The 24,987-nt window shown below is 40.6% G+C and overlaps 1 protein-coding gene across 2 annotated transcripts in view; it reads left to right on the forward strand.

The window, feature by feature from the left end:
* Positions 1 to 24,987, forward strand: part of Fkbp5 (FKBP prolyl isomerase 5) — a 98,312-nt gene that overhangs the window by 11,170 nt on the left and 62,155 nt on the right. The window contains exon 2 of one of the 2 annotated variants that reach the window (XM_063239001.1): positions 6,015 to 6,134. The exons of the other annotated variant lie outside the window; for it this stretch is intronic. The gene's annotated coding sequence lies outside the window, so the exon portion shown is untranslated. The remainder of the gene's footprint in view (positions 1 to 6,014; positions 6,135 to 24,987) is intronic. 2 annotated transcript variants of the gene reach the window in all.

Here is a 24,987-nt window from a genome sequence, read left to right on the forward strand (position 1 = left end):
TTGCCCTCGCCTCAGACACTCCTGGAATTGAGGTGTTTCAGAAAGAGGGGGCCTGTGGTTAGTCGGCAGGTTGTAAGATAGGAGGGGAAAGAGGTGATGCCACTGCATTCTCAGCAGCAGTTGTGCAGCTTCCAGGTCTTAAGCCTGATTCCTTTTCAGACAGATCGTGGCTTATCATTCTGGCACGCATGTGGTCAGCTTCTGGAGATCTTTCTACTCTTTTGGGATATGTTTGCATTTCCTTCTGGTAGGAATCAAAACCCAATAAGACTGCTGACTTTGGGGAAAAAAATGAAATAATTGCTTGTATTGTTCTAGATAATCAAGGCTATTTGATTATTTTTTTCTAAGGGAACTATGAATAATAGGATTTTGAAAATGCTTATACAAAAATTAATTTAGTGGTTATTGTAAAGGGTAGAAAAAAGGAGAAAAACACATGACCTCTGGACTCCTAGTATGCTAAAAGAGCCACTGGAATGAGGTTCAGAACTGTTGCAACTAATTAGCTTATAACCTTGGGCACATTAAAGTTACTCAACTTTTCAGAGTTGACTTTAACTGTAAAATGAATGGGTAAGATTAGATGGTATCTTGAGGTCCCTTTCCAGCAAGCTCTGATATTGTGAGATGAATGGTTTCTCAGGAGAAAGAAACAAAAAAACACCTAGCTTGTATTTTGTTCCTAAAGATTTCTCAGTGAATGTCTCATATACACATTTTTCTATTTTTGTTAGAGAGCTGGGTGTTGTGGTTCATGCCTGTAATCCCAGGTACTCAAGAGGCTGAGGCAGGAAAATCTCAAGTTTGAGGTCAGCCTGGATAGGTTAGTGAGACCCTGTTTCAAAATAAAAATGGATGAGGATATAGCTTGCTGCTCAAGTGCTTGCTGAAGCTGCATTCAGCCTCTAGCACTGTATAAATGATAAATGAGTCACAGTTGGTGAAGTGGAGCAGATTTTAGGGTTTTGGGTGTGCGCCCCCCCCCCTGCTGATTTTACTCCTGCTCCTTACGGGTACCTTGTGTTTGTAGCTCTGTTCCTGCTTTTCTTGGATCCTCATCTTTGCTTTACAGCATGGCTAAGCTCCTTTTTCTCTGCTACTTCTTGAAGTGGCCCTTTATCAGCTTTCAGTTCTACAGGTGGGGCTTCTGCCAGCCATAGGTTTGTCCTGAAACCCTAATGGACTGTGAGCTTCTGGGAGGCGGCAGATTCTAACTCCTTGGTGTTCTGTGGTGCAGGATGTGCTGCCGAGTAATGCAAGGTGTGATGCTGGAACTGATGCCTCTTTTTCCAGGGGCTTTGTGGTCAGCTGGGGATTAAGTACATTGCTTGGACTCTTAACATTGGAATCGAAATCTTTTTTTTTTTCTCTCTCTCTTTTTCCTTTTTATCGGTACCGGGGATCGAACTCCCGACTGCCTGCTTGCAAGGCAGGCGCTTATGCTGCTGAGCTAAATCTCCAGCCCTGGAATCGAAATCTTAACCACTGTCACTTTGCAGTATTATAGAAGAGGCTCAGTCTAAGCCTCCGTTTCCTCCTCTGTAAAATGGGAAAGTAACAAGATTAAACTTTGCGGTTATGAGGATTGAATGAACCAATTCATGTAAAGCACTTTAGCTCCATGTTTGCGGTATATCTTCAGTAACTATCAGATGCTATTCTAGCTTCAGTAGTAAGCATCGCTGAGCAATTGCTAGCTATTTATTAGATTGTTAGTTTCTAAGTAGTGCTATAAAAATACGCGCCATGGCCTTGTTCTCAGAAAAGATTGGACATGTGCACAAGGATAATCGAGTTCCTCCAGTGAGTGGTTCACTTACGGGCTCAAGAGGCAGGAATAATTGCTAAGCAGAGGAGAATTTTAAGAAGGTGTCAGAACTTGGCTTGAGTGCTGCACGAGTTAGCAAGTTGACGGGCTTCTTGGAGCCATTCTGCATTTCATCTTAGCTCTGTGCTGTGTAATCTTAAATTACTTAACCTTTCTCTTAGGATTGTTGAATTAACAAATTAGTACCTAAAATCTTTTTTTTTTTTTTTTTTTTTTTTTTTTTTTTTTTTTTTTTTTGGCGGTACCCGGGATCATGACTTTGTGCTTGCCAGGCAGGCGCTTATGCCACTGAGCTAAATCCCCAGCCTAAATTTTTATGTTTATTTATTTATTTTTTTAAGACAAGATCTCACTAAGTAGTTCAGGGTAGCCTTAAACTCACTATGTAGCCCAGATTGGCCTGGAACTCATGGTGATCCTCCTGCCTCAGCTTCCTAAGTGCTAGGATTACAGGCATGAGCCACCATGCCTGGGAAAATCTTTAGAACTGTGCCTCAAACACTGTCAGGGCTTGGTAAGTTATGACTAGGCTGAGAGAATGGAGGATGCATTTCAGGAGGAGCACTCGGTGAGGAGGAAGGGCCAGCGCCCTCGTTCCCTTTGAAATGGTGCTGCCAGCTTGGTCAGAGGATGGCTGTTGGGAAGTCGTGGGACATTGCATCGGAGCAGAATTAGACATGATGAAGCCGAGGAGTGGAACATCTCCTCTGTGTGCAGTGAGGGAACCTGAGATTTCTCAGGTTACCTGGCAAGGGTTCTTCTGTGTCTCAGGTCATACTTCGAAGTCTGTGTCTCTAGCATTTCTTGTTAGTTTTGTTGATTTAAGTCATTGAAATTTAGTGAGTTGGGGTGGCACACACCTGTAATTCTAGTACTCTGGGAGACTGAGGCAGGAGAATCCTAAGTTCAAGCCCAGCGCAAACTTAGTGGTTTATGTCTCAAAATAAAAACAAAATGTGGGGGAGGGGGAGGTTACTGGGAATTGAACTGCCTGGCGCTTGCCAGGCAGCTGCTGTGCCACCAAGCTACATCCCTAGCCCCAAAATGAAAAAGTTTAGAACGGAGGCTGGGGTGTAGCTTCATGCGAAGGCTCTGGGTTCCGCCCCTAGTTCCACAAACAACAGCAAAACCCCAAAACTTGTGTTTGAACTGATTTTAGCGGCTCAGTCATCTGCCCTGCGTGGCCATGCCTTTTACTGTGCTCGTTTCTCGCAGTAAAACGTTTTGGCTGCCTTTCTCACTTTCTTCACATCCTAGTTGTTTGCATAAAGTCGTGACTAACTTTCTCAAGAGCTTGGTTCTGCTGCTGTTTTCTTCTCTGTCTTCTAGTCGCACAGACTTGGTTCCAGAAGCAGCCGGAGGGAGACGGAGGAAGGCAAGGGGAACACGCCCTGGTCCCGCGTCTCGGGTCACAGAGGAGGTGGCAGTCGATGCTTAAGATCCACACTAATTACTATCTGGTCTGCATATCGCAGGGCTGTTGTTACTCTCACCTCTGTGCAGTTCTCAACCATCTGAGTGGGGATTTTACATATGCTATCAATACTTTTCTTCCTGTAACTCTTAAACGCCAACATAAAAATAACCTTACTACCAGGAACCACGTGCTGATAATTCACTCTTATGAATGAGTGGCCACGATTGCATTTGTTGGATGAGCACTGCTGTTCCTAAGGTAATGTTTAAAAACCCAGCTCAGAGCGGGCTGGGGATTTAGCTCAGTGGCATAAGCGCCTGCCTTGCAAGCAGGCAGTCGTGAGTTCCATCCCTGGTACCGATAAAAAGGAAAAAGACCAAAAAAACCAAAAAACCCAGCTCACACTCCGAGAAGGGTGGCTGTCACCAAGAAATCAACCACTTAGAAATGCTGGCAGGGCAGTGGGAAAAAAGGAACCCTTCTCCACTGTTGGTGGGTGTGCAGACTGCTGCAGCCACTGTGGAAGTCAGTGTGGAGAGTCCTCAGAGAACAAAAACTGAGAAGCAAGCAAACAAAAACTAAAACTAGGGATTCCTTTCAACCCAGCTGTGTCCCTTCCAGGTGTTTTCCTGAAAGAGTAAAAGCATCACACCACAGTGATGTGTGCACACTCATGTTTACAGCAGCACAGTTCATGATGGAAACTCTTGGAAATAGCCTATACGCACATCAACAGAAGAATGGATAAAGCAGATGTGGTTTTTATATGCAGTGGAGTGCTACTCTGCCATAAAGAAGGACAAATTTGAGTTGTTTTTGGGCAAATGGATATACTTTGAGACTATAATATTAAATGAAATAAATCAGACATACATGCTTAAATATCAAAGGGTAAATAAAGAGAAAAATGGAGGATAGATGTTGGGAAATAGGAAGAATGTGTTCATGCGGAGGGGAGAATGGGAGGGTAAAGGAGGAAGGGAAAGGGAGTTTTAAAAAGAATAGAAGGGGAAAATGGAAACGAAACTTTTGTAAATGGGGAGGGGAATAAGGTTTGAAGGGAGAGGAGGGGAATGGAGAAAAAAAGACTAAACATGCAAAGGTACAAATTTCCTATGATGCATGTGATCATTATGTATGGCAAATATGTATGAACAAAAATGAATTTAAAAACCAATACACAGTCGGTGTGGTGGCTCACGCCTGCATTCTCAGCATTCAGAGGGCTGAGGCAGGAGGATCACTGAGTTCTAGGCCAGCCTGGGCTCCAAGGCCTGTCTGAACTGCACAGCGAGATTATAAACAAATAAACAGCACCACCAACACTCAGAAACCAGCTTTGAGAAGAAAAGGCTTGCTTCATTTGTAGAATTATAGCAGTGTTTTAAAAGAAAGTGCACTTCTGAAAAATGCGCCTCTGGCCTCCAGCGTGGGGGAACACGGAATCTCTTCTGGAGCTCTGGCGTGACAGCAGGAAAAGCTGGGCACATTTTAATTCTCACCTTGCGGCCCCGACTCCCGCTCGGTTGCAGTAATCTGCACGCTTGCGCCGCTGGTCTCCTTCCGTGCCGCCTTGGAACGCACCGAGCATCATGGGGAAACCGCGTGCCCGGCTCTGCGTCGCGGAGGCCGCCGTGCACCCCCTGCGCCGCGGGCCTGCCGTTTCCGCCGCAGGTGCGCTGTGGTAGCAGGCACGAAAGGTCAGCGGCTTGGCTTGGGGTGGCCACGCCGGCTGCCCAGAAACACGCCCTGCCCTTTGTATGGAGCAAGTGTTTCTTCCTCATTCATAAATACTGGCAGTTCCCCGTCGCTGACTGACCGTGGCATCGCTGCTTTTCTTCCTTTGAAATGTGTTAACAGCATGATAACTTCTCTTCATTTCGAAAATTTGCACAGTATACAAATACTTTTTAGTCCCTGTAAGCATAATTTTATCATGAATCATGATAAAAACCCTGTTATGTATTCTTTCTCATGATAAAAGAAAGAGAAAGTGGCCTAGGTTACATGAAGATGTCCCAGACCTCTGCAAATTCTGCCACATGTCTTCCCCGAAAAGCAGGCTTCTGGACCACGTTTATTTTTACTTAGGTACTGATTTTTCCTTTATCATTTTTTTAAGCACCGTGAAGTTGAATCGTATAGTTCCCAAATGTCTATACTACAGTGTTTTTTCGTGTCTTGAATGGCTTGTATCAGATTACTTATTTGTATTTCCAACAGTTTGGTTTTTTTTTCCTAAATTTTATTGTTCTGAAGGGGAAGAGGGATTTGTTTTTCTTCTTCTGATCTGGTATTTGTTTGCCATTTAGATGGTCACTCTTGGATCACATTGTATCTTTTAATCTAAGAGAAAAAGATGCTTAAAATTTGGGGTTTTTTGAGGTATGTGTGTGTAGAGATAGGTTTGTCTTCACCTCTTTGTGTAATTATGGGAATATGTTTCTCTTTTTAAAATATTTTATGTTGGATCATTTTATTCTTTGTAAAAAATCTAAACTATAATTGTTGCTAGCCTTTTATGTAGAAATATAATACATTTTGTTAATTTTGTTTTTAGACTATTAAGATTTTATAATTTAATTTCTTTAGGTGTTAACTAAACAATTCGTATTCCAAGAAAGAATACATTTTTGTCATTTTTATTTTAAATCTATACTTTTTGGCTACCTACTATTTATTGCCATTTTCTAATTTTTGTTTGCTTCTCCTAAAAGAGAGAGGCACTTTACTGTTATGCCATGCATACTTTTTATTTTGAACCAGGGCCTCCTGCCTGCTAAGCAGCTGCTCTGCCGGTGAGCTGTTCCCAGCCCGTACGTCGCCTTCTAGACCAAATAGAATCATCTCTTTTCTCCTTTTGATGTGAATATATTCTAGATCATGGTAAGTTTTTGCTAAGTTTTGGGCTAGATTTGTCAGTTTGAGTTCTTTTCTCCTTGAGTTTTTGTCCACTGAATATCTCACTTTTATTCCCATTTAACAAACTTTTTGATAGTACCACATGCTAAACATTTTTGTGTATATGTTTATTTCTAAATGAGTGTGACTGGGTTTTTCCTCTTTTTCTTAAATCCTAGAGTCAGGATTTTTATATATAGTCTACTTTGTATCTAAGGATATTGATGATAGTATGTGAGCATTTATTGCTTTATATGAGTTAACTTTTACAACAATTATCTAGCTTTTCCAATTTTGTTAGTAAATGTAGGAATTTGACATTTTTAATCTTCCTAATCCAGCGTCCATAATTTATCAATTTAACTTTTGATCCTTATCATTTTATTCTTTAATTTTAAAAATCTATTTTTTTCTGAAAGAGTAAAATAACAGGGTATGTACTGATGTGAAAGTAGAAGGTTTAAGTCATTAGTTTTCTTTTAATTTGTCATCACCGAAGATTGCATATAATTAATATGAAAAAGACCATTAAAAACAAAGTCAGAAAACAAGCCTAAGTCACTTGGGAAATAATGAGCAGGATGAGGAAATGGGAAGAAGACATCTTTACACCAGTTATCTGAGGAAAGATAGTTTCTGTGTTTGAACATTAAATTTAGCTCTGAGCTTCCTGGTAAGCAAGAGAAAAAAGGAAACAGGATGGGTTCTTAGTTACTGTCTGAGAAAGAACGTTTATCTGTTTTTCAAAGAGAAACATTTTCTCAGTTCTGAGTTATAAAAGAAGTTACACGAATTCTTATGTAAAGATAATTTATATTTCCATTTTTATAAATAATCAAATGTCTGCTGTTGTTAGCTGTTGTATACTGTTATATGCATTATAATTTTATTTGCTTATACTAAGTTCACAACCACTGTTGTCAAAAGTGGAAATACCATAGCTGTGGTGTGTTTATGTATGGCCTCTACAATTCTAGCCTTTGACGAACAGGAAACTGAAAGCTAACAGTTCAGGAAATGTATTGTATTTAGTGTGTATGGAAAAATGTATGTGATACTTGACTGGCGAAGTCCGTGACAGTTTCAAGAGTGAAACCTTTACGTATTCAAAGATGAATGTTAAGGATTCTTAAACCACTGCTGTCAGATGCTTAACAATGATAATAGATACAGTATGTACATTCTAGGCCAGGGACATTGTGCAACAGGAGAAAAAGATGCAGCGGATTATTGTATGTGCTCAGCTGTATTCTTTAAGGAGATGAAACAGCTGGCAATCCGCTGAATTCCTTACTGGTGTTTTAGAGAGTGACAGAGTTTTCGTTTTAGTTTAGTTGCAAGGAAAAGAGAGGCCCCTGTTTTCCCTGGTAGGAGGCTCTGATGGTTTGTTTGTTTCCTTGTATTGAATGCAACTTAATTTTCCTATAACTTATTAATAGTACTCTATATTCTCTTAGTATTGAAAAGATTAATTGATCAGTGTTATTTAAAAAGTTGTATGTATCTCATATTTTCTTCAGGATGGTGACAATTTTAGGAACCTCAAAATACTACCTATACAAGTCTTTACTTTTAAAATTAAAAAATATTTCTGTTAGAGGAGAAGTGATTATTGGATACCTTTGATAGACCTAAACCTTCTTATTGTTTCTAGATTTAGCTGTTTTAACAGGATACTATGTAAATAGGCTTAACATTCTTACTGCAACCTTGTGTTTTTGTTGCTGTTTCGTTGTTGCATATTTTAACAAAATAGGTAAATTACTACTATTTCACTGCAGTTTTATGATTTGAAATTATAGTCACAAAATATTTAGGGCCTAGATCAAGTGAAATTTTTATACAGTTTTCTGTAGGAATTTTAGCCGTATTATACATGAGTAATTATTATATCATCATCTAAGTTAAAATCTCTTGTCAGGATTGACTTTGGTTTGGATGTTAGGACCTCACACTCAGCCCTGAACACAATGGCAGGGGTGGGCGTGGGCAGCGTGGGTGCCAAGTGCAGAGCCCCAGGCCGGCCCAGGGGAGTAGGGCTTCCCAGAGGAAAGTCCTGGACCGCCCCTCGGAGGCAGTAGTGGCCAGGGGGCAGTGGGCCGCCCTGCAGTGGCTGCACTGTTGATGCCCTGGAGGTTCCACAGACTTTCTTCTCTTCTATTAAATACTCATTGTAGGGAAATTTAGGAAACAAATCAGCAAAGAAAATAATGCCTTCCTGTGACACTGTTTGTCCTTTTTGAATATTTTTACCTAGTTTCCCTAAACTTTACTAGCATCTGGATTACTTTATGTCCACTGTATTTGAAAAGGTGATTTTTGAATTTTCTTTCCATGAATTATGCTTCTAATAACTAGAAATTGTAAAAGAAATAGTTGTTGAAAATGTTAAAGTCATCACTTTTGTTTGATATGATTGTGTTATTGCTGTCACCTGCGTGAGGCACCGCGGCGTTGTTCACAGGCACAGTGAACCACAGACTCATCCGTCTGAGTGGTCCTTAGGTGGGGAATAGGAAAAATGGGGACCCGCAGGCCTTTCTCTAAGCTCTTTGGGGGTGAGGGCAGGTCCTTCATGCTCACCATTATGTCAGTATCTACAGTAAGTTTCCGTAGGGATTGTTGAGTGGGTGTGAGTTTCTCTGTACCTATGTTTAGTAGCTTGCATTTCCTGTACTGTGGATAGTCAAGATTTAATTATGTTCATCTGAAGTTAAGAGCCTTTGTTATACTCAGCCATTTCTTTCATTAATGATTTTTACAAGATATATGTATGTACACAAAGAAAATGACAACTTCTTCTGTATCCAAATTCTATTTCCAAGAATTAATGGTTTAGGTCAGGCGTGGTGGCACGTGCCTGTAATCCCAGCACTCGGGAAGCTGAAGCAGGAGGATTGCTGCAAGTTCAAGGCCAGTCTGGACAACATGGTGTCACAAAAACAAAAAATTTAATGGTTTGCTACTTTTCTTTCTAGATATTTTCTCCACATTTACCAATGCATATGCATTCTTTATACAAGTAGAATATTTGCCTTCTGTTCTATAAATTTTTCCTTCATGCCATTCTTTTTTTTTTTTTTACTTGTTTTTGTCTTTCGTTTTTATCAGTACCAGGGATCGAACTCACGACTGCACACTTGCAAGGCAGGCGCTTATGCCGCTGAGCTAAATCCCCAACCCCTTTCATGCCATTCTTGAAGGTCTTTCCTTACTAATTCATATATAGCTATTTCTTAATTTTAACTGCTGTGTAATTCCCATTGTGCAGATGAGCAGTAAAGGCCTTTATGGAAATTTCCCATTTTTTCCTGTTACGGTAGTGGTGTTTAACAGCCATTTCATATATTTTTGCTTGTTTGTGTAACATACCTATAGCAATTTCTAGAAGAGTGTTGCTGTGATAAAAGAGTTTTACTGTTTCATAGATATTGGCAAAATTGCCCAAAAGATATTCTGCCAGTTGCCCTTGCACTGAGGCTAAGAAGTACTATTTTCTGATAGTGTTTCCGTGGTCACTCGTGTCTGATCGGACCTCCGACCAGAGGCTGGGCAGGATCGGCGTGTGGAGCGGTCAGGGCGCGGGCGCGGGAGTCTGGTGGGTTCCGCCGTTCGGGGCCCAGGTCCGCCGGTGCCTCACTCCTCCAGCCTTGGCCGCACTGTCGGGGAGCAGCAGTGCCAACAGTGCGCGTGGCTCAGGGTTACGAAGAGGCCCCGTCACCGAGCCTTCCTCGTGGTGAGGAAAAACAACACCTCGCAGGATTTCGGCTCTCTTCTGAGGAGAAGTAGGGAAAGAAAGCATTTGCTTGGAGACCTGAAGGAAGCAAGCGAGCTGGGCAGCTGTGTGTGTGGGGGCAGGTGGAGGGGCAGCAGGCGCTGCGCTGGGGGGGCCCAGGGGGTGCTGAGCAGAGCGGTGGGCCCGGGACCGGCAGGTGGGGCTTCAGCCCGGGACGGACTTCGGGTTTAATCTGTGTGACAGGGGAGCCCTGGAGGCTTGCCAGCATCGGTTTTTCAAAAACCAGTTTGATTGTCACAAATGATTCACTTTTCTGTTGCCTTTGGAATAAAGTTCAAATACTTTATTCTGGCACACAGGGTTCTTTATTGTCGGGGCTCTGCCTGTTTATTTAGCATCATCTGCCTCCCCCACATGTACCGTCCCTTCAGCCAACTGGACCCCATACAGCTCCCTCGGTGGGCCACGGTGATTCATGGCTTCGTGTTTTTCCGCACAGTTTTGCCCTGTGAGCAGCTCTCCACTCTGCTGACGCAGTGCTGGCTCCGTTTAGAGGGTCCTCTCTGTGCTCTTGTTCTCTCCGCATTCCTTCTGCTGGGCACTTTGTCCCCAAGCCACAGCCTCGGAATGTGGTGTGCTCTTTTTACCAGTCTTGATTTTACTCTCACCACACCCTTGCCAGTTGAAATTACGTCTACCCTTCAGATACTAGCTGGAAACACTGTTGTCTGTTCCCTCTCTGGCCACTTAGAAGCACTTTATAACTCTTGTACCTCATCATTGCTGCCTTGAATTAAAATGTTCCTTTGTCTGACCTCACAAAAAGGCCTTGGCCTTCCTCCTCTCTGTTTTCTCTGCATCCTCTTGTGGGCTTTGTGCACATTTCCTGTTCAAGAGGTTTCATGTTGTGCAGGATCAATAGAATAATTAGAAAACTATTGGCTTTCAAGCTACTAAGAGCAAAACTTAGAATGAACAGTTAAACTTAGAATGAACAGTTAATTTAAATGAGATACTTGTTCCATTAACAAATTTACTATACTGTGGACAGGAACCCTCAGTGTTTTTACTTACAACTATGGCACCAGAAATTCGGTACCCATTATGGTGAGGTATATTCAGACACATGTATACTTGTTTAGCTCCCCTTGGCTGTGATCAGAACGCTGAAATAGTCAACTTAGAAAGAGAACAGACTTTCTGATTCACGGTTTCAGAGGTTTCAGTCTCTGGGCACTTGGCTCCCTTGCTTTTGGGCCTGTTGCAAGGCAGAGCCATTCTTGCAGGAAGCACAGGGTGGGGCAGAGCTGCTCTCTGCAGTATCAGGCCCCAGTGTCACCCAGTGACTCAGCGTTCCCCAGGCCCCGTCTCCTGGACTCCGCTACCTCCCTGTGGCTCCATAGGCTGTGACCAGACCTCTAACACAGGGGCCTTTGGGGACAGTCCAGGTTTGCACTGTAAGATGTTCACGGGTTCTGACCAGTCATACCACTTTAGGAAATCATTTTAAGAAAGTAATGAAACTAGGCCCGGTGTGTTATGTTGTACATTTGTAATCTCAGCACTGGGAGGCAGACAGGAGGATCATAAACTTGAGCCCAACGTGGGCAGCTTAACAAGTTTCAGTGAAACTCTTACTTTAAAAAAAAAAAATTTAAGGATGGTAACTCAATGCCAAAGCCCTGGATTCAATCTCCAGTACCACAAACAAATAAATTCTATATTTAAGGCCAGTGTGGTGATGCACATCTGTAATCCTAGCACTTGGGAGGCTGAGGCAGGAAGATCACTGTGAGTTTGAAGCCAGACATTGAGTTCAAGGCCTTCACAGCAAAGTCCTGTCTCAGAACAGCAGCAAGAAACCATACCAACAATAAAAATAATCCCAAAATAAATAATTTTTTTTTGGTCTTTTTGAAGCATAGTTTCTCTATGCAGTGCAGGCTGGCCTTGAGCTCAGTTTGTAACCAAGGCTGGTCTCGAACTCACAATGATCCTCCTGCCTCAGCCTCCTGAGTGTTGGGATTATAGGCATGAGCCACCACACCCGGCTTTATAAATAGTTATTTTTAAAAGAAAGTATTGCAATCCCACAGCTCCTCCACTAACGTTGGATGTCTTTGTGAGAGGCACTGTACAAAGTCCTTTACATGTGTTACTCATTGCAGTGCTCAGAATCCTGAGTGGTAAATAATGTTCAACTTCTGTTTTAATTGGGAAATTGAGGCACAGCGCAGTAGAAGCTTGTTGAAGATCATATACTTGCTAAGTTATGTCAAATCAAAATTCTAATTTAAGACTGTTTCAAAGACTGACTCCTAATTATATCACATGACGAAAGCATGGACACAAAAATCTTCACAGCATGTTAGGTAGTACAGGATAAATAAATTGGAAGCAATGTACATTGTGAATTATGGCCCATCCATTCAGTAGAATAATTTTCCAACATTCACCTGATCAAAGTTTGCAGTTCAGGGCTTCCAGTGTATGCACTGAGATGTACAGCTGCTGTTACCATCCCAGTTCACAGCGTTCGAGTGGTGCCTGTCTGCAGTCACCCTGTATCCCACTCCTGAGCCCTGGACAGCGACGAGGCTCCTCCCCATCCCTGAATCTGCCTGTTCCAGGCCTTTGACAGACTGACACAGGGCATGATCTTTCTCCACTGTCTTCTTTCACTGAGCGTAATGTTCTCAAGCTTCACTCATGGTATTAGTACTTTGTTGCTGAATAATATTTCATTATATGAATTTGCCACATTTTGTTTATCCATTATCAGTTAATGGGCATTTGGATTGTTTCTACTCACTGGCTATTATAATGTTCTTTAGAACTTTTGCGTGTAGGTTTTTGTTTTTTGTTTTTGGTGTCAGGGATTGAACTCATGACCTTATGCTTGCCAGGCAGGCACTTAGGCCACTGAGCTAAATCCCTGGCCTTTTTTTTCCTTTGTACTGAGAATTGAATTCAGGACTTCATGTTTGCCAGGCAGGTGCTGTGCCACTGAGCTGTGTCCCCAGCTCATGTATAGGATTTTTTTTTTAATTTTAAAGAGAAAAACAGATAAACAATGAAAATGAGTGTCAGAACAGGGTAGCAGGACAGTTACAGTACTTGATCCTTGGCACTGGTGTCCTGTAGTAGTTACTCAGGGTACAGGACGTTGGCATAACATGTTGTCTAAACAATATTAGCACAGAACATTCCTTTCAAAGAACAGAGAGATGCTAACTGTGTAACTACCTTAACTGTCTTGTATAAACATGCATTTTTTTCTTTTACTCGTTCTTCCTTTCCCCATTACAGTTTGTCTTTTCTTTTCTTTTCTTTTTATCTATACCAGGGATCGAACTCATGGCTGTCTGCTTATAAGGCAGGCACTTATGCCGCTGAGCTAAATCCCCAGCCCCCAAGTTTGTCTTTTCTTTTGAACAGTTTCTTTCCAATTCACAACATCTGTTGTACATTTATTTTTAATTTTAAAGAGAAAAAACAAAAATCAAGATGCAAACAAACCTAAAAAACAACAACGGCAGAATGATAACAAAAAACAGTGGCTACATAGGTTTTCAAACAAGGTGATAGGAATTTAACAGTGGTTGCTATACTAGGGTTATCTTCAAAAGGGTTTCTCAGGTTAACAGAAACAGAGAATAAAACAAAACAGTAAAACGAAACCAAACATTGGATTTCAAGACCAAGACACAGTTTCTACAGTACGCACTGCCATCTTCCAAATAGATGCCCTGACCACCAGCCCCAGGCCTGCCGCAGTCAGTCAGACGACACATGCATGGAGCTGTTCCTTTCACCTCAGGTGCTGTCATCTCCCCGAATCCTCCGAATCTGCCAGTTGCTCACGGGAGGAGGAGAGGGGGTGCTTTTCTGGTTTCCCAGCCCAGACACCGGCTGGCTCACAGGAAGACAAGCTTTGTCTTCTTGCTGAGTCTCCTGATCCCTGTGGCGAAGCCTGGCTCACGGGAAGGCATGCTTTCCATGTATAGGTTTTTGAGTGGATATGTGTTTTCATTTTTTCTCGGGGGTTCACTTTAAAATGGAATTGTTGCATCAAACAGTAATGTTGTTCTTACTGTATTATCACCATCATCATCAGATCTGGGCCTTGAACCCACAGCCTTGCGCAGCTTAGGCAAGTGCTCCACTGCCAAAGTACATCTCTAGTCTCTTTGTTTTGGGGAGCTGAGTCTAGCTGAGTTGCCCATGCTGGCCTGCAACTCATCATGATCCTTTCACTTCAGCATCTTGAGTAGCTGGGGATCATAGGGGTAACTTCAGTGTCAGTTTAACTTTTTGAAGAAATGCCCAGACTCTTCCAGACAGCGGCACTTGCATTCTGTGTTCCTGCTACAATGGATGGCAGATCTGCTGTCTTTGCATCTTCCTCTATCATTTACTGTTGTGTTAAAAATAGCAATCATAGTGGGTGTATAGCAGTGTCTCCTTGTGATTTTTATGTGTGTGTCCTTAATTATTAATGATGTTGTGCACATGTGCATATGACCATTTGTATGTCTTAGAGAAATGTACAAGTTCTTTGCCCATATTTAAATTACATGTATTTTTATTATGGACTTGGAGTTCATGTATTTTAGATACAGATTCCCTTGTCAGAAGTGTGTATGAAGCCAGGCTTACACTTTTTATCCCAGCACTTGAGAGGCAGAAGGGTCACCATGAGTTTGAGGCCAGCCTGGGTCACACAGTAAGTTTAAAGCCAACCTGAGCTGCATGGTGAGACTCTTATCTCAAGAACAAAATAAAATGTGGTTTGCAGTTTTTTCTCATTCAATACTTTATCTTTTTACTTTCTTTTATTTTCTTTCCCCTTTTTTCCCTCCCTCTGTCTTTTTTTAGTGCACGCTAAGCAAGCACTCTACCTCCCCAGCCCTCTTTTTCTTCTCTCCCATCTCCCACTCTGCTTGCCAAGCCTTTCCCCCTTGCCGTCTGCTCTCCTTTCCTTCTTTTCTCCCCTCTCCCCCTTCCTTTCTCTAGTCGCTCATGTTCTGGGCTGAGTGTGAGGACCTGGGGATTTAGTGCAGCAGCACAAACACCTGCCTGGCTGCACAAGTTCGATCCCAAGTACAAAAAAAAAAAAAAAAAAACTTTAATAGGCATAAATGTAATATAGTTTATTTCTTAACATTCAATTCTGTTTTGTTTATCTGTGCCAGTATTGCATAGTCTTGACTACTGTAACTGTGTGTTACATTTTGAAACCATGAACTTTCAATGTAGCTTTGGTTACTTTGAGCCTCTTACAAAACCATATGAATTTTGGGATCAGCCTACTAATTTCTGCAACAAAGTCAGCTCAGCTTTTGGCAAGAATTTCACTGGTCAGTTTGGGGAGCATCCAATAGATTATAGTCATTTAAAACTGGCTGTGAGGCCAGCAGTAACATTTAAACATTCTTTATAAATGATACACACACGTACATATAGATATGTGTGTATCATCATATAGAAGGGACAAATATGTTAAATTAAAAGTAGAATATAAAATATATACACTATAATTGTATGCATAATTTATATGGAAAATATTGTTGGAAAGAACCCTATCAAGAGAATGAAAAGACAGAGTATAGACTGGGAGAAAAATATTTGCCAAAGACATGTCTGGTAAAGAGCTCTTACCCCAAATATGCAAAAATGTCTTAAAACTCAACAGTAAGGAAATAACCCAATTAGATAATGGAAATTTGGATGCCTTAGCACAGAAGGCATATGGATGGCAAGCAAGCACATGAAAAGATGGCCAACATCACACACCATTAGGGAACCCCAAGTTAAAACAAAGGTGAGGTATACTGTGTACTTACTGGAGTAGCTAAAGTCCAAAATACTAGCAGAACCAAATGCTGCTGAACATGCGGGGCAACAGGAATTTTCATCTGGAGCTGGCAGGAACACAAAATGGTACAGCCACTTTGGAAGACAGCTTGGCAATTTCTTACAAAACTAAATATATTCTTGTTTATAATCTAGCCATCAGGCTCCTTGATACTGACACTTATGAGCTGTAAACACACATTCACACAGAATTTTCACAGATATTTATCGAAAGCTTATTTATAATTGCCAAAACATGGAAACAATTAAGATGACTGTCAGCAGGTAATGGATACATCTAGACAGTGAAATACCATTCAGTACTAAAAACAAATGTGCTACAAAACCATGAAAAGACATGAAAGAGCCTTAAATGCATATCCCTAAGTGAAAGAAGCCATTGAAGAGGCTACGTGGTATGGGCTTCCCACGATAGGACAGTCGTGAAAGGTAGACACTGTGGCCGCAGTGTGAAGCTAGTGGGTGCGGGGAGGCAGAGATGAAGAAGATTTTTAGGAGAATAAAATTAGGGCATCTGTGTGATGCTGTGCAGGTAGATACACATCATTATATACTTGCCCAGGCTCAAAGTGTACCACACCAAGACTGAGCTCCCTTGTACACTGTGAACCTTGGAAACAAAGGTACAGGGTTAATGACTCTGACTGTCGGTGGGGCTTCATCACTTACAGCTAACATGCCATGTTGGTGCCTGATAGCCATAGTCCAGGAAGCTCAGGGCAAGTGACAGGCTTTTGAGAGTTTCCTGTTACTCTGCTTCTTTCTGCTGTGAAGTAAAGTATTCTTAAAAATTAAGTCTATAAGTTTTGGCTGGTAGAATCATTTAGCACAAGATGCAACCTTTATTTCTATAGGTAAAAATCAGAGTTGGCAGCATATACCTGGAGTTCCAGCCCTCTGTAGGCTGAGCTAGGAGGACCACAGGTTCAAGCTTACTGACTTAGTGAGAACCCGTCTCAAAAACAAAACAAAAAGCACCCCTGAGTTACCAGACTTCCCAGGAAGAATGTGTGAAGGTGAGGGATACAAGGTATGGTTAGAAGAACAAGTTTGAGGTTTAGTACTCTAATTTCCGTATTCTCTGTTCAGTCCAGTTCAGTCAGTTTTTCATCTGCCTCTGCAATCTCCATGAAAAGCAGCTTCTCCCACCCTGGCTTAGGACTTCCCTCAGAACCTTACTATGAAACTCTGGGAGTCTCGCTGTGTACCTTGCGTGGTTGCTGTTGATAAGTGTAGTGAACAATGGTGGAGTAGCATGAAGACAAACAGCCGGATGGTGTAGTCTGAGCCCCAGAAGCCACTTCGTTGGGAAGTGGTTCTGGAAAGAGGAAAGGAAGTCATCCAAGTAGTGCTCTGTACTGCCGCCTTTGTCCCGACCTGTGTCTTGTCAGTTTCTTTGCATCTGTATATATTGTTTCCTTAGGAAATTACGTTTTTTTAAGGGCAGAGCACCTGCAAAGGGTGCTACGACTAGTTAAAAGTTTAAATAGGCATACTGAGAAGTGAGTTCTGTAGTTCGATGATGGATGTTCATGGGTTATTTTTAAGTGCCATTGCAGAGTATTTGTGTTCTAAATAGTCTGGAGGTTTTCTTTTTAGTATAGAGTGTTAAAATTTCAGTATATTGACATGCCCTATGGTTTTTGCCATAGATTGTGATAGTTATTAATGCTCTCTTGGAAATATAAGCCCACAATTTTTCATTCTTTGCTCAAAAAAGCATAAATTAACCATTTCAAGCTGAGTGTGGTGATTTGCCCTTTAAATTCCAGCACTCAGGAGGCTGAGGGAGGAGGATTGTTGCACGTCTGAGAACAGCCGGGCTACAAAATGAGCTCAAGGTTAGCCTGAACTGCATAGAGAGAACTTGTCTCAAAAAGACGAAAATAAATACATAAAATAACCATTTCTTATGTAGATTAATGAAACAAAAGAAGATACCACAATATACTAGTTTTCTAGAAATGCTTAAAGACCTTAGTTCTGACTGCTTTTTAAACATAAAGTACCTGCTATTTTAGGATAGGGAATTTTTTTTATTAGTTACAGGATATGACTTTGTAGCATCATGGAAAATTTTATTTCCTTCAAATTTCAGACTGTCAAAATTTATGCAGTGGTGTTTATTTTATAAGACATTTTTTCCTGTTGAAACTCTACTTATGGTATATGTGTCTTTTTATTTGTGTTTCTTTTTTCTGGCTTAAAAAATGTACTACTCGTGAACTTGTGCTTCTGGCCACAATGGCATTAATGAAGATTGGATCTAATTCCTTGGATTGTTTCAAAAAACAAACAAATAAAAACCCCAGACGAAATATATGAAGCAACATTTCAAATGAAGTGCAGCAGACAGCACAGGGCAGTGATCCCTGAGGAAGTAAAAAGAGCAAACATCTGAAGCCCAGTTATGCCTAGAAGGGGCTCCAGTCTGCAGGCGAAGGAAGAAAGGGGACCCCAGGCGAGCCCAGAGATCTCTTAGAGTTAAAGAGTATAGGAAGGGCACAATGGCTAAAGTTTGGAGAGAAGAGAACTAACAAGGAGAGAGCTCCAGAAGTCTGCAGTCCGTCCTAGGGGTTCTTGTGAGTGCTGGTCAGTGAGCATGTAGAAAAACTGCCCACAGCCAGAGAAGGGAAGCGCACAAAGCATAACAGGCAGCAGTCCCTGCTTCTCTTTCAGGGTCAGGAGCCGTTTGCGCTCTCACCAGCCACACCAGGATAATGTCCTGTCGGGGATGAGGAAGAGTACTCAGAAGGAATTGTCCTGCCAGTGTGGCAGACGTGGCCCGAGACTGACAGCTGCTCTGATCCCCCTAGAAAGCAAGCCTCTGAAAGGATCGAACTGTTTCCAGGTAGTAAGAGAACTGCATCCCACAGTGAAATTCAACATTTGTAGGAATACAAGAAAAATAAATACTTAGAATTACAGAACAAACAAAAAACCAACTAATAGCCACAAAGATACAGTGGACATTTGCCCTCTAGTCAGAAATTACTAGTCTTGCAAAGAAGCAGGAAAATATAACTCAGGAGGAAAATCAGTCAATAGAAACGGACTCAGAAGTGACTCAGCAATGGAATTAGTAGGCAAAAGACATTGAAACAGTTCATATAACTGCATTCCATACCATCAAGAAGTTAGAGCAAAGATTGAGAGTGCTAAAGACTGTTGTGAAAGATAGGACCCAAATTGAACATCTAGAGATGAGAATTACAGTATGTGAGATGAAAAATACTGTATACCGCATGGATTAATAGCGAATTATACAGTACAGGAAAAAAGTTCAGAAAACTTGAATCCATGGCAACAAAACTATCTAGAATAAACTTAGGAAAGCTGTAAAAAAAAAAAAAATAGAAAACCAGTGAGCTGTGGGACAACTTTGTGTGTATGTGTGTGTGTATGATTTGATACAATACAGACTTTCTAGATCTGGTAAAGAGTTTCTATATATGTATATGATGTAGAAGATTGGGTGCTGTCAGCCGCCTGAGTTGACATATATTTTACCCAAAACAGACCAATGTACACATATATACATAGTTTCCAGTTGCACATAGGGTGTTTAATAATGTAGATCACATTTAGTTAATAAAACAATGTCAGTTAAGTGACTTCAATCATAAATGATATATTCCAAACAAGGTAATTAAAAATCAATGCCAGGGGGCTGGGAATTTAGCTCAGTGGCGTAAGTGCCTGCCTTGCAAGCATGTGGTCGTGAGTTTGATCTCTGGTACCAGTAAAAAAAAAAATCAATGACAGAAAGATACCTAGGAAGAGCCTACTACATGCAGTAAAACCTTGGTTTATGAGCATAATTCATGCCTAAACATGCTTGTAATCCAAAGCACTGGCATATCACAGAGAATGTCCCCATGAGGAATAATGAAAATGCAGGTGACTCATCCCACAACCCCAAAATACTCACATACAGATGATTATAATACTGTAATGCAATACATAATAATAAAACACAAAGGAAAACATAATTTCTTAGAATTAACCTTTGAACACCTTTGTGCTGGTGCGAGGGAGACAAGAAAGAGGAGGGCTGTTTTGTAGGGTGACTTTCTCTGTCACTAACACCATCACTGCTGTCTCTTGGCTCACTTGAATCTTTTTCTTTTATGCAACTTTAACACGGAACTTATCCAGTGACAGTTGCTTTTGCCTCTTTTTGAGGATGTCACAGAAGTGTGACATCGCATTGTTGTTAAACAGATTCATTGCTGCACTGTACTGCTACAGCCTTATTTAGGTGGCGCTTTTCTACAAAATTTTGTACTGTTGCCCACATTTTATACATCTCCCTAATCTCATTTAAAATAAGGGATTCTTCTGCCTCGTTCTTCTTGTCCTGTGCACAACAGATCTCCTCCATAACATCTTTCTGTTGGGAGACTGCCATCTGCAATCCCACAGAGAGAGAGGAGAGAGATGGGGGAGGGCAAAGAGCAGCGTGAGAAGAACCATCAGCCCCCTTGTGATTGTGTGATGTTTGGCAGTCACATGTGACTCATACTGCAAGCTACTGCTTGTAAATCAAGTTAAAATTACTTAGAAATGTCTGCTTGTCTTGTAGAATACCCACAGAAGTTACTTGCAATTCAAGGTTTTTACTCTGTTTAGAAACTAAAATCTCTAAGGAACCTATAGGTCAAAGAAAAGGTGAATATGAATTTAAAAATACTTTGTGTTAAATGAAAATCATGTAGAATTTGTGGGTTGGAGTTAATGCAGTGCTCAAAGGAAAATTACAGCAACAAATGCCTGATTTGGAGAAATAAAGTCATAAATCAGTGTCCTCGGCTTCTAGCTTAGGAAACTGAAGAGGCTGAGACAGGAGGATTACAAACTTGAGCCCAGCCTAGGCATTTAACAAGAACCCTTGTCAAAATAAAAGAGGATGAAGATATAGCTTGGTGATAGAGTGCCCCTGGGTTCAGTCCCCTTATATTGGGTTAGGGCTAGAAAAACAAGAAAAAATGAAATTCAGAATATAAAGAAGAAACAAGTTAAAGATAAAAGCCTAAATTAGTGAACTAGGAATCAGGAAAATATTAGTAAAGAAATAACTGGCTCTTTGAGATGACTGATAAAATGATCAGTTTTAGGCTGACCAGGAAAAAAACAAATACAAATTATCAGTATCAGGAATGAACTATATAACAAAGCCACAGATCTTATAATTTAGAAGGATCCAAAAAATTTGAACTGTATTATACCTGTATATTAGGCTCCTTTATTAAATGAGCACCCCTGAAAGATACAGAATACAAAAGCTCACTTGGAAGAAATGGATAACCTCAAAAGTGCTTTATTTATTAAAGAAACTGAATTCCCCCAAAGAAAACCATAGGCCTGAATGGCTCCCCTGAGGAATCTACCTAACATTTTAGGAACATCCATTTTATTCACGCACTACCATAAAATAGTTGAGGAAAGAATACTTCTTTTTTTATTTTAAAGAGAATAGAACAAAACAAAGCAGGTCAGAACAAAACAATGCAAGCAACACAGGATTTCAAAACAAGACAACAGGAAATCAACAGTGGCTACCATAAAGTCTCTTGTTCTCCCCAGAAAGAGTACTTCTTAACTCAGCCTATGACACTGGAATTACCCATGATCATAGCCAAACCAGACGATTTCACTGCAAGGAAAGGAAATTTTAGACCATTATCCCTTATAAACATAGTTGCAAAATTTTTGCAAACCAAGTCTTACAAGATACAAAAACAATAAAATGCAGTTACCAAATGAGTTTTGTCCCAGCTTTGCAAGACTGATTTATTTGAAAGCCAGTATCACATGGCACATCAAAAAGTAAAAATCACATCCTACGATCATCTCAATAGATATGGGGAAAGTATTTAATAAAATACAACATGCCTTGCTAATAAAATCTCAGCAAACTGGGGAATGGTGTCCCCATCATCAGTCTGCTGCTAAACAGTATGCATAAGAAACCAGTAGCTGAATAGTTACTGCTGAAAGACCACACAGTTCCCTTCTGGGGCCAGGAACAAGGCGAGATGTCCACCATCACCATTTCTCCTCAGCATCCTAATGGAATTTCTAATCAATGTGGGAAAACAAGATAAAAATTTTAATCTAAATAGCAAGGAAGAAGTAAAAGTATTTATTCACAGATAATATGGTTGTCCGTTGCTTCTATAAAAATGCTATTTATTCATTAGAAAGTAATTCTAAATGTATTAGAATTAAAATACCATTTTAGTCTAAACCCCTGAGGGTCACAGGTGGAGAAGCAGAATGCAGGCTGAGATGGCACAGCTGGTTACGGGGGCACTGCAACACTCGGACTTCCAGTACTCACTCTGTGGTGGGCCTTTCAGACAGCTAAGACTTTTCTTCTTTCTACATAGGGTTGGTGTGCAGGCCAAAAATACTATTGTTGTTTTTCCAGTGTGTTCACAGAGACTTTCAAATTACAAAGACATTAAAAATAGATACTATACATTACCTTTTGCTTCCCTTTGAAGTACAGTATATTCTTTGAAATAATTCAAATTTTATTTTTAATGCATGTTGAATATGCTATAAGGAAATCATTATTTAGCATCTTTTTGTTGTAAAATGCTATTTTTTTTCTTTTGGGGAAGTATTGGGATCAAACCCAGGAGCGCTGTCAGCTATGTTCCAACCCATTTTTATTTTTTATTTCAGGACAGTGTCTTATTAAGTTTTCAAGGCTGGCCTCAAACTTGCAGTCCTCGTACTTCTTGAATTTTCTTGATTGCCATTTTTTATTAGAACTAAATACTGTTTTTACTTTTATGGTTAATCCAGGCACAGTGTACTTGCTAGATTAGACTTTTTTTTTGTCTGAGACAAGGTCTCCCTGTGCAGTTCAGGCTGGCCTTGGGCTCAATGTATAGCCCACGCTGGTCTCTAACTTGCAAACAGTTCTCTTGTCTCAGCCCCCCAAGCTGGGATTACAGAAGTGTGTCACCATGCCTGGCTTCTACGTTAGATTTTTCAGATTAAATTTATTTATTTATGTATTTGTGTATTTATTTACTTATTTTGAGACAGAGTCTCACTATGGTAGCCAGGCTGGCCTCAAACTTGTGGCAATCTTTCCGCCTCAGCCTCTCTACAAACTTACTATACATTCAGTTGTTCTGCAACCCCCATGCACTGAGCATTATATGTTGGACATCTTTCCCTCTCTTTTGTGTGTGTGTGTTACAAGATTGTTTATCTAGAAAGCTAAAACCTCTTCTGTTCCATATTAATGATAGCTTCAGCTTAGCTGTCCTTTTTTTTAAGGGAGTGTGAAACAGGGTCTTCTATATCTTCTGGGTTGGCCTTGAACTTACTATGTAGCCTAGGCCAGCCTCAAACTTACAGCAGTCCTCCTTCCTCTGTCTCCCAAGTGCTAGGATTACAGGCGTGTGCCACCATGCCCTGCCTCGTTTAGCTATCTTTTAATCAGAAGAGAAAACAATTATCAAAAAGGCATATGTAATATTTGTGTAACTATAATGCTCTAAGATGATCGCACCCAGTGAAATCTACAAACAACTGGGAATTGTGGTGGGTTTCTGGAAATTACAACATACCATGTTGTATATACCAAATGTAATGTATTATTGTGGCCTCAACAGGTGACTTTTTCTTTTTTCTTTTTTCTTTTTTTTTTTTTTTTTTGGTACTGGGAATCGAACTCATGACTTCGTGCTTGTCAGGCAGGCACTGTGCTGCTGAGCTACATCCCTGGCCCAGCAATTGGCTTTTTAGTACCCCAGAGGACCACATCATCACCAGACACCAAGCCTTATAAATATATTTCATGTATTACAGTGGCATTCTAAGTTTGTAATGGATGAATATTTATAGTTCAGTTGTTTGTTTTTAGCTAAATAATTCTTTACTGTGGAGGTTTTTCTCACCATTTTCCAAGACTGCATAATATTTTTAAGTGTGCATTTGCCCAATTTTATTTAAGCATTCCCATGACCATCTTCTGCAGGGAAAAAGTTGAAATACTTTTATTTGCCCATGTAATTTAACTGAAACTTAAATAACCTGTAAATGTTTCTAATCTTAATTTATACTCTTACCTTTCTTGAATCACTACTTTTTTTTTATTTCTTTTTTACTTTTTCCTAAGCATTTAGACATGTCCATCCTTTCCTCTTAAACCTTTGCTCTTGCATCCCTCTTTTACCCAAAGTCTTTGGTTTTGTTTTTTGACTTTATAACTCTAGTGAAACTGTTAAACATCTCATTTGCCACTTTTAAAATCTTTAAATATTCCCCTTTACTTAACTTTTTTTTTGTCTTTTTTTTTTTTTTTTTTTTTTTTTGTCTTTTTCGTTTTTATCGGTACCAGGGATCGAACTCGCGACTGCCTGCTTGCAAGGCAGGCGCTTATGCCGCTGAGCTAAATCCCCAGCCCCTGTCTTTTTTTTTTTTTATCGGTACCGGGGATCGAGCTCATGACCACACACTTGCAAGGCAGGCGCTTATGCCGCTGAGCTAAATCCCCAGCCCTATACTTAACTTTTATACTGCCTTCCTTTTATTTCCAATTCTTACCTTCTCAGCCTTTATCATCAACATTGGGAAAACTGCTAAGGATTACACAAAATCAGTATTTTTCCCCATTAAATTATTTATTCAAATATTTATTCATTAGAAATGTCTTATTTTATTCTAAGTAATATCCTCAGAAAAATTTGAGAAAAAATTGCACCCATAAAGTAAAAGTGCTGAGAAATGGGATCAACTGAATAATGAGTATGTAGAAGTAAAATAATTATTACAAATTTTTAAATCCCTTGGACGATTAAATAAAATATTGAACATTGCTAATAGTCAAATGATAATTCAAAAACTGCATCAAAGAGAATCTAGATACAGCTTTTTGTGGAGGGGTATTGGGGATCAAGCTTATGACCCCACATTTACCAGGCAAGTGCTGTGCACCCCAAGAATCTAGATGTAAAGCAAAAAGACAAAGACGCAAATGAGTGCAAGGCTCAGTGGCTCTGAGAAATAATGTCTTCCTGATGGAAAATGGTGGGAGCCACACTGTGCACTCTGGAGGATAAGAAGCTTCCCTGGCCGCTGATGGAAACAGGCACAGCTCCTGCCCTCCCTGAACCCCGCCTGGCCACTGCTACACCTGCTCAACCCGTCCCACCCCCCGCCCCCGGCCCCTGCCGTAGGCCTTCTGCAGGTGCCCCGGGA

The sequence above is a fragment of the Cavia porcellus genome, unplaced genomic scaffold, assembly GCF_034190915.1.
Source record: "Cavia porcellus strain 051 isolate PalLab524CR breed Dunkin Hartley unplaced genomic scaffold, mCavPor4.1 scaffold_28, whole genome shotgun sequence".
Classification (NCBI taxonomy): domain Eukaryota; kingdom Metazoa; phylum Chordata; class Mammalia; order Rodentia; family Caviidae; genus Cavia; species Cavia porcellus.